This window comes from Beta vulgaris, chromosome 2 (assembly GCF_026745355.1).
Source record: "Beta vulgaris subsp. vulgaris cultivar EL10 chromosome 2, EL10.2, whole genome shotgun sequence".
In the NCBI taxonomy this organism is placed as follows: Eukaryota; Viridiplantae; Streptophyta; class Magnoliopsida; order Caryophyllales; family Amaranthaceae; genus Beta; species Beta vulgaris.
The window spans coordinates 1959738-1971324 of NC_079203.1; positions in this window are offsets into that span (position 1 = coordinate 1959738).

Here is an 11587-nt window from a genome sequence, read left to right on the forward strand (position 1 = left end):
CCTACTAATTTACTATAATTTACTTTCAATATACATGTCTAAACCTTTCCAGATAATAAATTGAGGACAAATAGGGTATTTAGTTGTTTTTAATCTTACACCCAGGTCCTAGTAGGTGTATTATGAATTATTAAATTATTTCCATTTAAAAAAATGTATTTAATGCTTATATGTAGCCCTTAGGCTATATATAACATTACCCATTTTTTAAAAGTAAGATGAAGGATGTTCATTTAGGAGCGATAAGGAAAATTTCTCAAATGAGTTCCGCAAGGTTTAATCTCTATAACTCAGTAATAGTACAGTGATGTCATTTAAGGATGGTAGTGGGGCTGATCGAGTATTCCTGCCCAACTAGGACGAGAATGGGTCCAGGTTTGGTGCGTGGGGATGGGGCAGGAATGGGGAATGAAATCATACCCGCAATGTTTGGTGAAGTGGGTGTGGATTTTATACCATCCCCGTCCCATTTTTGTCACGCCCAACCCCACCCCTGCCCTACCCCTATATTTATTATCACAATCCTATTTGTATACTTATATTATTAATAATTTTATATTGCAAAATGTAAATATTATGTGGGTATGACGCGAGTACGAAACGGGTGCGTGTACCCATGCATGTGGTGGGGGCTGGGGCGAGGATGAAGTGGATACGAAGTGGGTGGTAGGGCGGTAATGGGTTTAAATACGTACCAGTTGGGACAAGGATAATGGATCTGGAACTTTCCCCCGCAATAGGTGATGGGACGGAAATAAAAATATATACTTCCTCCATTTCGAATTAATCGCAACAGTCAACATTTTGCACTGTTTATAGTATGTACTTTGACTAAGATTTGAACTTTATACATAATGAAAAATATAGTCAAGTGGGATCTTGTTAGATTCGTCTCGTTAAATACTTTCGTAATATCAACTTTTTTTAATACTTTTTACATACATTTTATAGTATATATTAACCGTCAAAATTATGTCTCGACAAGCGTGAAAAGTGAATTATTGCGACTAAATCGAAACAGAAGAAGTAGGAATTTTACGCATGCACAAGTGTAAAAAGTTCATCCTCCACACCAACCTCGCGATATTACCATCCTTAATGTCACTACTTTACCATCTCAATCTCTTCAAATATACAATGAATGCACTATGATATTTCATATTTGTTAGGTTAAACATTGTATTCTTTTTCTTAGGGTAATAACAACCAACATTGTATTCTTTTAAAGTCCTAGAAAATAAAGGAAGGAAGAAAGAAGACAGTAGCATAGTACAACTGATGGTATTACACACGGGTGGTATCTGGTAGGCCCACGATCCAAAAACCTCCTCTCTTTTACTTAAAATAATTCCAACCGTTGGATGAATCATGAAAAACTCACCTTATATGAGAATCTTACAATCTCAACCGTTGGATTATCTGGTAACAGAAGAATGATAGTACACGTGTCATAATTTCTGTCTCTTAAAAGCAAGAAAAGCTGACTCACACAAAACGACAATTTATGTCAGAACATTCCAGAACTTGCAAATAAATTTATTTTTATTTTTATTTTTACCAAAGGTTAATTTTTTTTTTTTTTTTTTGAGAGAAGGGTAAAATAATTTTTTATTGTGGTTGAGTATTCTTTAAGAGGGAAAAAATATTAAGAAAAAGAGAATTTACAGTGACCTGACGAAAGCAACTGCTGAAAAGTGAAACTCAAGTAATAATTTTGGTAACCTTAAAAAAAAGAAAAAGAAAAGAAAAAAAGTAGTAATGAATTTGGTAGATGTCTGTTAAATGGCCGTTTTGTGTGACTGTTTCAAAATTATTTTGTGGTTGTTTGACTGTCAATTCAAGGGGAAGAAGTTATGTCCAAAGTTTAAGTAAAACAAAAATCAAGTAATACTTATATTACTTTTTCTGTTTTCTTTTTAGATGTTGTATTTTTAAAATTATAGTTTTTTAGATAATTTTTGAGGAGGAGAAAAATAGAGAAATTATTAGGAAATAGGCTCTGATTGAAAAATAGGGATCTAAGCAATAGGAGATTAATTTATGGAAAAAGGTAAATGCAGCTTCTTAGGGCTGTATATAATAAACTAAAAATGAATAAAAAGCATTAAGAGTATGTTTTATTCGACATAAAAAAGTTGAACTGAGCTCAACTGAAGTGAACTGAATTGAACTTAACTGAATTGAATCAAATTGAATTGAATTAAACTGAATTGAATTAAATTGAATGTAATAAATATTAAATAATATTTAAACAATAATGGTATGAAAATTAAATAATGATTATAATGATAAGTAACAATAATAATAATAATAATAGTAAGTATTTTGGATATTTTTAAATGATACTTATGAATAAATAATATTAATAATTATAAATTAATAATAATAATAATAATTAATGATAATAATGATAATTAATAATTATTATTTTATATTATTTGTATTAATATATTAATACTTGATGATGATTATATAATAACAATAATATATAAGAAATAAATTAATATTATTATTTTAATAATTATATATAATGATATAATAATATTTAGTAATAAAAATAATGATTGGGTCGGACCTCGTAAAATTGCATCATAAATCGTTTTGACACGATTTGATTGGTTTATGGGCTAAAAAATGTGGGTTTATTTGTGTTTTTGACTTCTGCCTTTGGGCTAGATCAATTTTCAAATTAAATGGAGTCTCTATCGTTCTGCTTAAAAATTACTCTTATTATTATTATTATTATTATTATTATTATTATTATTATTATTATTATATTACTATTATTAAGTATTATTAGTATTATAATAATAATGCTTAATAATAGTGATATAAAGATAAACAATCATAATAAGAGTGATTAGTAAAATAAATTAGACCAACATAATAATAATATTTAACAAAAAGGTTATAAAAGAATGGAGTTGAGCTGAATTGAACTGAACTGAACTGAGCTGAACTAAGCTGAACTGAGCTGAGCCGAACTGAGCTGAGCTGAACTAAACTGAACTGGAAATAAGTTGGGGAGAACATGCCTAATTGATTATTTATTACATAGATTAATACAATTGCAATTAATTTTTATTTTAAGCAATGTATTTATATCATATATACAATCATAAGGGTTGCATATAGCATAACCCTGGAAGTGATACATCTAATTTGAAACACCTCTTTTTAAAAAAGTGTAGCATCTAAAAAGATGGAGGAAGTAGTAGTTTAATATCTCATTTGTTACTAATTAAATAAGTGTTACATTCACTTTTTCACATAACTAATGCGTTCGTTTAATTATTAATAATATTTTTAATTGCGAACAAGTAATAAGTATAAGAAGTTGTAGTTTGAAATAATGTACATTGAAATGAATATGATAAGATCTCACTTGATTTTTTTTTCTTTATATATAATAGTGTGAAAATAGAGTCAAAATTAGTTCATGAATATTATTAAGTTATTTCCTCTTTTGCATATAAAAAATAGTGTTAATTTACTCAATGTAACACTTATATAGAGACGGAAGTGGAATTGCCTTTTGAATTTACTAAAAAAAAATTTAAAAAAAGTGCTTCAACTTTTATAAAGATTAGATATATTACACTTGGAATTTATTTATTTTTGAATTTGCAAATGAACAATATATACAATTAGATAAAATAGATGGGTGATAATTGATACCTATAAATGATGGAATCATTTGTGATTTACAACTTTTTGAATAGGTGATATTGTCATTTACAACCTTTGGAAAAATAGTTGTACATATATGGCTTTGTTTGGTAATTCACGAATAGTTGTTAGTTATTAGCTTATTGTATTATCTGATTATATTAGCTGTTTATATAAAAGATATTTGATAAGTAGCTGATAGATGCTTGATACATAATTGTGTAAAATGATCAATAAGGACATTTGCATAATCTATTATCGATTTGTTGTACCATGTATTTTTTGTTAATGTAATTTTCAACAACTTTAGGTTATAAATGTAATTAGCTCACTCATTCTGAAACCTCTGATGTCAAAAATTAAAGTAGTTCGACGATTAGTATTTTTAATTTTAGTTAGACAAAAATTCTAAAAATTTAATATTTGAAAATTACACATCGAGACATAAATATAATGGTGATAAACTGATAATGCATGTCCAAAATTTATGAAGTATAATAATTACATTCTTATTCTTATTATATATTATTGTTCTTATTATATTATTATTACTATTATTTTCATGATCATGATTATTTTTTATTACTATTACTACTATTATTATTATCATTATTACTAATATTATTAATATACTAACATTATCAATGACGAGAAAAAAATTACCCTACTTGTAATTATTAATAAGGATTTTTTAACTACAATTATACAAATTTTTGCCCATTCTCTCGCAATAATACAAACTTTACATTAAAATTCCTCCAGTAGGTCAAGTTGACTTGTAACCGGTAAAACAATCAAAAAAAAAAAAATACACAATGATCTTTCTTCTTTCTCCATCCTCCCCCAACCTCCCATCCACCTGAACCACCTCAACTTATTACCTCCTACAACAAGTTAAAAATCGGTATTGCCCTACTAGAGGAATTTTGATTAAAAGTTTGTATTATTAAAAAATAATCAAAAGTTTATATTATTGCGAGAGAACGAGCAAAAGTTTGTATTATTCTTGTTAAAAAATCCTATTGATAATATTCAGTTCAGTTCAGACCAATTTTGTTTAATTCAAACTTATTTATTTCTTTTCAGTTTAGTTCAAACTTATTTATTTCAGTTCAAACTTATTCAATCCAAAAAAACAAAACATAAGGTATAAGTCATAACACGAAAAAAAGTGTTGCACGAAGTATATAAAGGAGGGGATTATACTACACTGAAACAGAAATACCAATACTCAAATAGTCAAAAAGGAGATGTTATTTGTGTATTTTATTTTATGTTGAGCGAGTTGGTTCATGCATGTCACAAGGAGCCAAAGTAAAGGCCTTCACAGAATAAACAGTCTTAAAGAAAGCATAATTAATAGTAAACAGGTCCTGTATGCAGATTTTCTTCAGATTTATTCAACACCTGCACTGTAAATTTTCTGAAATTTTGTCTTAAGTCATCATTAAGCTTGCATGGAGACTGAAAATTCACTCTAACCAATTTTTTATTTTTACATTTTCTTTTTGTTGGGGTGGATTAGGATTTAGGATACAAAACAAATGGAAGGGTTAGTAAAAATTATCTCAATTTTCATGTATCTTACTAAAATAAAATTATTAACTTTCTTATATATTTCTTTTACTTCCATTTAATCGCAATACTTCTAGTTTTGACACTATTTACAATTACTCATGTAGTTAGTTTTTGTTTTTCATACTTTCATATGTATGGAAAAATGTAGTCATGTGAGATCTGGTTGAATTTGTCTCAATGTGTACTTTATTAATATCAAATTTTATACTCCCTCCGTTCTATAATATAGTGCTTGTTTCTTTTTTACACAGTCTCCAACACATAACTTTGACCTTTAATATTTTCGATTACGGATTAATTAATAAAAAATATAAAAAGTTGATATTATGAAACTACACGTTGAGATAAATCTAACAAGATACCACATGAATATGTTTTTTTTTTATATATACAAATGAGAATATTCGGTCAAAGATTTTAAAATTTGACCCACAAAAAGAAATAGGCACTATATTATTGGACGGAGGGAGTAATTTTTACCAAAAATATAGCTAAAGATATTAATATTGTATATAGTATATTTGTAAGTGTAAAACTAAAAGTGTTGCAATTAAATGGAAGTGCAAGAAATACAATAAAAATCAGGACATATTAGCGAAGACAAGTGATTTGAAAATGTTAATTAGTGCGAAAAAGTCGAAAAACTTGAGATTATTCCTTAATCGTCATAATTAAAATTATTTTGAAAATATAATAAAAAGTTTGATAATGCCAATTTTTTTAAAATAAAATGATCAAATTAATTCCTACTTTTAATATCTAATTTTTTTGGTTGATCTATTTTTATTTTTTTGGCCTGCTAGCTAGTAGCTAGTGTCCAATTACTTACACTGTAAAGTGTTTGATGTAATCATTGATACTCTTTTTAGTTAGGCTACTGTCACCAAAGGTGAGGAGAACTTTTCTTTTTTCATAGTATAAGATGTTAACTTTAGAGTAATGTACATGCCATAAACATGTATCAGACAGAGTTGGTAAGGGATGTATTAGAAAATACTTAGAAATACATAGAAAGGATGAACACACCATGGCCTAATGTCTACTTCGTTGTACTACAAACTTTTTAAGCAAAAGAAACCTACCAATTTGGCATTTTGAGTTGTAATTTTTCGACTTAACGGCACTATCAAAACATAATACTATATCTTTTGTTGCCCTTCTTTAAAGAGGTAAGAAAAAAAAGACTATAGATAATATTATTTTCTTCGTTTCAATTTAGTTGTGACACTTTTTATTTTAGTAAGTTTTAATTTAGTTGTGATATTTTTATTTTGGTGAATAACTTCTCTCGAGTTCTCTCCTAATACATGAGACTCTTTTATCTTCTTTTCCCTATCTCTTTCCTCTCCAAAAATTACATAGGAGTTCGTGATTTTTAAAATATCATAATTAAATTGAAACGGAGAAACTGGTTAAAAAAAACTCTTTGTTTATCAAATAACTTTGACACTTGCAATTGAATTTCCATGTTAAAGTTCGTGGACTTTGGTTATATTAAATTAGAAATAATGAATGGTGTAGACTGGCAAATAAACTATTTGGTGAAATTAATTTTAATTTTAATAATATATATATATATATATATATATATATATATATATAATAAATATATAATATATATATATATATATATATATATATATATATATATAATCAATGATTTGATATCTATACAAATATATCAAAAGGCGTTCCTATCAAAGGAACGGTGTCACATAACACTCTTCTCAAACTTGTAATACACATGTTTATAATCTCAATAAAAAATACTAATAATGTATAGTTACTAGGATTTGAACACATAGGGGTTGTTTGGAAATCGGTTGTTGGCTGGTTTAGTTGACTTGTTTGATTGGCTGGAAGCATTGATTGTATGTATCGGCTTTTTAAGTTGGCTGTTTAAGCCAACTGTTTGAAAAAGTGTGTGACAAAATTAATTGTGGTTGTTGGCTGTTTATTAGAGATCTTATGAGTCAATAAGCCAAAAGCCAATCCAAAAATCTGTCCGCTTTTTTCATTTTGGCTTAAAAGCCAACTTTTCAGCCAACCAAAAAGTCAATAACCAAACACTTCTTTTGGTTGTTTGACCAAATTGAAAAGCCAAAAGTCAATGAAAAAGTTATTTACCAAACATGGCCATAATCCTTGAAATGAAATGTGAGAGTTTAACCACTAATCCAATACAATTTTAATGCTTAACGTTTCAAAGTAAAACATAATAAAGTCTCATAATTATATGTAATTATAAAAACATGTAGAGAAGCTTTTTGATTTTTAACTCTTTAATTAAGTAATAACATTTGGTTACCCAAATTCCATCAGATTTGTTATTTTTTTATCCTCAATTCCTTAGATGTTTTTTTGAACAACATAACGTACATTTTTCGATTTCGTACTAGACAAAATATTACGAAAAGCCGATAGAATCAATTATGAAAATTTGTGAATAATATATTTGATAATTATAACTAATCATAGGCAATTAGGCATCGTCCGAAGTAAAATACTAGTGTAAATGGTAAAAGGTGCATAAAGAGATTATGTTTCAAGACTCGAACTATAAAAATATGTGTTTCAAGACTCGAACACATGGTCTCTCATATATTATACTAATGCACTAACCAACTACGCTACAATGCTCATCATGTTGGTTTTTGTAGGAAAAATAATAATTTAAAGACATATATCTATACAAATATATTAAAAGGCGTGCGAAAGCAAGAAACTGTGCCACATGGCGCTCTCCCTAGGAAGTTTTAGTTCATGTAATCCATGTACAATAAAAAAAATTAACAAATTGCATAGTATAGGTTTGATCCCGAGACCTCAAATACATATACTAAAGTTTTAACCACTAGGCTAAGTTGTATTTAGGGTCTGTTATCCCCAGCTTATTTTCAGTTCAGTTCAGCTCCAATCAGTAGTTCAGTTCAGTTAAGTTCAGTTAAGTTCAGCTCCAATCATTTCAGTTCAGTTCAGTTCAGTTCAGCTCCATTCTTTTATAACCATTTTGTTAAATATCATTATTATGTTGGTATAATTTATTTTACTAATTACTCTTATTATTATTATAATTATCATTATTATGATTATTATTATTATCAAAATATATATATCATTACTATTAAGTATTATTATTATTACTATTATTATTATTATTGTTTCTATATATTATTTTGTTTATTATAGTTCTACTCATTATTATTACTATTATTATTAGGAGGAACATGATTTACGTCAAAGCACAAATAAACCCACTTTTTTTAGCCCATAAACCAATCAAATCGCGTCAAGACGGTTTATGATGTAATTTTTGCGGTCCAACCCAATCATTATTTATTACTAAATATTTTTATATTATTAAATCTAATTATGAAAATAGTAATATTAATTTACTTCTTAGATATTATTGTTATTATATATCATCATCAAGTATTAATATATTAATACAAATAATATAAAATAATAATTATTAATTATCATTATTATCATTAATTATTATTATTAATTTATGATTATTAATATTATTTATTTATAACTATCATTTAAAAATATCCAAAATACTATTATTATTATTATTATTATTCATTATTATTACTTATCATTATAATTATTATTTAATATTCATTTTATTCTTGTTTAAAATATTATTTATATATTTATTACATTCAGTTTATTTCAATTTAATTTAATTCAATTCAATTCAATTCAATTCAATTCAATTCATTTCATTTCAATTCAATTCAGTTCAGTTCAGTTCAGTTCAATTCAGTTCAGTTCAGCTCTGATAAGTTCAATTCAGTTCAGCTCCAATAAGTTCAGTTCAGTTCAGTTTAGCTGTTTTATGCCGAAGAGAACAGACCCTTAGTGTTATTATCAGAAAGTATTATATTAATAAATGAAAATTTTTCTTACCCGAGGCTTAGCCGAACCTAATGACTAATTTCTATTTTAAAAGACTTCAAATACACGTCATTAAATAATATGAAGTGTATGTCTCGAAACAAGAACTAGTTTGATTTGAAATGCCATTTAGTTATAAAGGTTGTTCATCAAGCCCACCTTTTTCATTAAAAACTTCGTAAATGGACCCTCTCTAATGCTTCCAATAGCTGCTCTCCTAACTTTGTTGCAATTTGCAAACCAAACAGAAATGCTTGATAGAAACTCTACAATCTCTAAAAATCCCATAACACTAATCAACCTCCACCTTCCTTTACCAATGATACGATCTCTTATTGTGTGAAGATCACTTTATAGTTTGTACGAACAAGTCCACATACATAGGTCTAGAGTCCTTAAAAAAAAATCTCGATGTTAAAGAAATTAAAGTCTTAAGAAACAAATTGTTGAAATCTCCATCTATTTTTCAAACTAAAAGTATCACTTGTTAATTTTTTTTTTTGACAGGAAGAAAAATAATTTCATTATAAGGGATAGCCAAACGACACTTACAATCAATTCCTGAAAAATCGAAAATTCCAACATAGGCATATAACACCTTAGAACTAGATACATCGCAGATTTGATAAAAAATAGCCTTAATAAAAAACTTCATCTGAACCAATACAATCTTGTGAGTTCGCCCTGATTCGGCTCAACTTCCGCTGATGCATAGTCGTTTGGGTGAAAATACTTCTATGGTCTTCTAGATTCTTACAGAGAATAGTGATTGTTAGATCTTCCTTCTTCATTAGACGAACAAAAAAAGAAATGGAACATCCTAGAATAAATATCATCTTAATGATTGGATATACTTATTGGAAGCAATTAAAAAGGTTTTTGGGGCTTACCACCGGTACGAACACCAGTGGAAGCCCCTACAAAGATTCACAATTGAGACCAAGAAGAAAAGGGATGAAAAAACAAAGAGAAAGAAGAAAGAATGAAGGAAAAACCTTCAAAAAAGAAGAAAAACCTAGCGACGGAGGCTAGGAAAAAACTCTCCCAAGGAGAAACCCTAGAGAGAAAAAACCCTTCCAAGGAGAAACCCTAGAGGGAACAACTCATTGGCACATAAGTCATGTGACCTCTATCTCCCTATTATTCTTTAATAGACATTTTCGCACATTGTTGTATTACATTTAATTTGAAATAGACGGAGTAATAAAATAAGAAATATAATTTATTAATTGAGTAGTCAGGAAACACAACAAAAAATACTAAAAACTTATGCTTGTGTTGTGTTTGTATCTATATACTTCCTTCGTTTCAAATTACTCGCTATATTTTTTTTTTTGCGGTTTCAAATGCAAATTTTCTTAGTGCTAAATTAGTTGGGTTATGGGTATGTGATTATTGGGGGGGAGGGGACCACTTGCACTTTTATTAAGTAAGGTGCATATGTGATGAAAAAAGGGGAAGAGACCAGCTTAAAGTTAATTATTGTTAGTTGTTAATAGGTGGGTTTTATTTTTGTAAATAAGGTTAGTTTGCTAAAATGACACCTTTAAAGTTACCATATAAGGAAAAAAAAGAAGTGTAACAAGCAGTAATGTGAAACATTCATATATAAAAAGTGTAGCAAGTAATTTGAAACGGATGAAGTACATTATATTGTTAAACTTGAAAGAAAATGAGAAGTTAAACTAACATCACAATATACATTAGAAAAGCACATGATTTTCGCAATGTACATATTATAAAGAAAAATTTAGAAACAAAAATTTGTGTTCAATTCCAATTACATGATTTTCGCTTTACAATTAATTGACATCGTAGGCCTCAACAATTAGCGATGACGACTCAAAAAGTTGTTTAGAGGCGACTCTAAAAGGTCTTTTATGTAATAATTTAGTATTGGTGTAATGATAACTGTTCACTATATTTCGTGGTTGAATATTCTATCATGGTCATAAATAAAGATGACCTTAGACATCTAGTGCTCCAAAATGATTTTAGATTTTAAAATGGGGGTTGAAATCATTGTAATTCATTAGATTTTCATGATCATCTTTATTATATATATGACAATGATAGAAACATCCTTTCTTTTTATTACTTATATCAACATTATATGTCATAAATATGGATTTAATGTGGTCATAATATTATAATTGGTACCGAATCAAAAATCAAATATGATGTATTAAATTTTTTATATTTTACATACTACTTAGCTTACATACAGTCATAAGCTTATAACTCATTTTTTCAAAAAAGCTGGATTCTTAAAGATAGCCTGCAAGTTAGACGCGTATTAAACCTTTACAGAATTATTGAATATTATACTTCTATCTCATTAGATTATTATATCAAATTTGATGTTGTCCTGTTAAATAGACGCGTAAAATCCTGAAAGATATTCACATAACACAAATCAATAATCTATATTGATCCA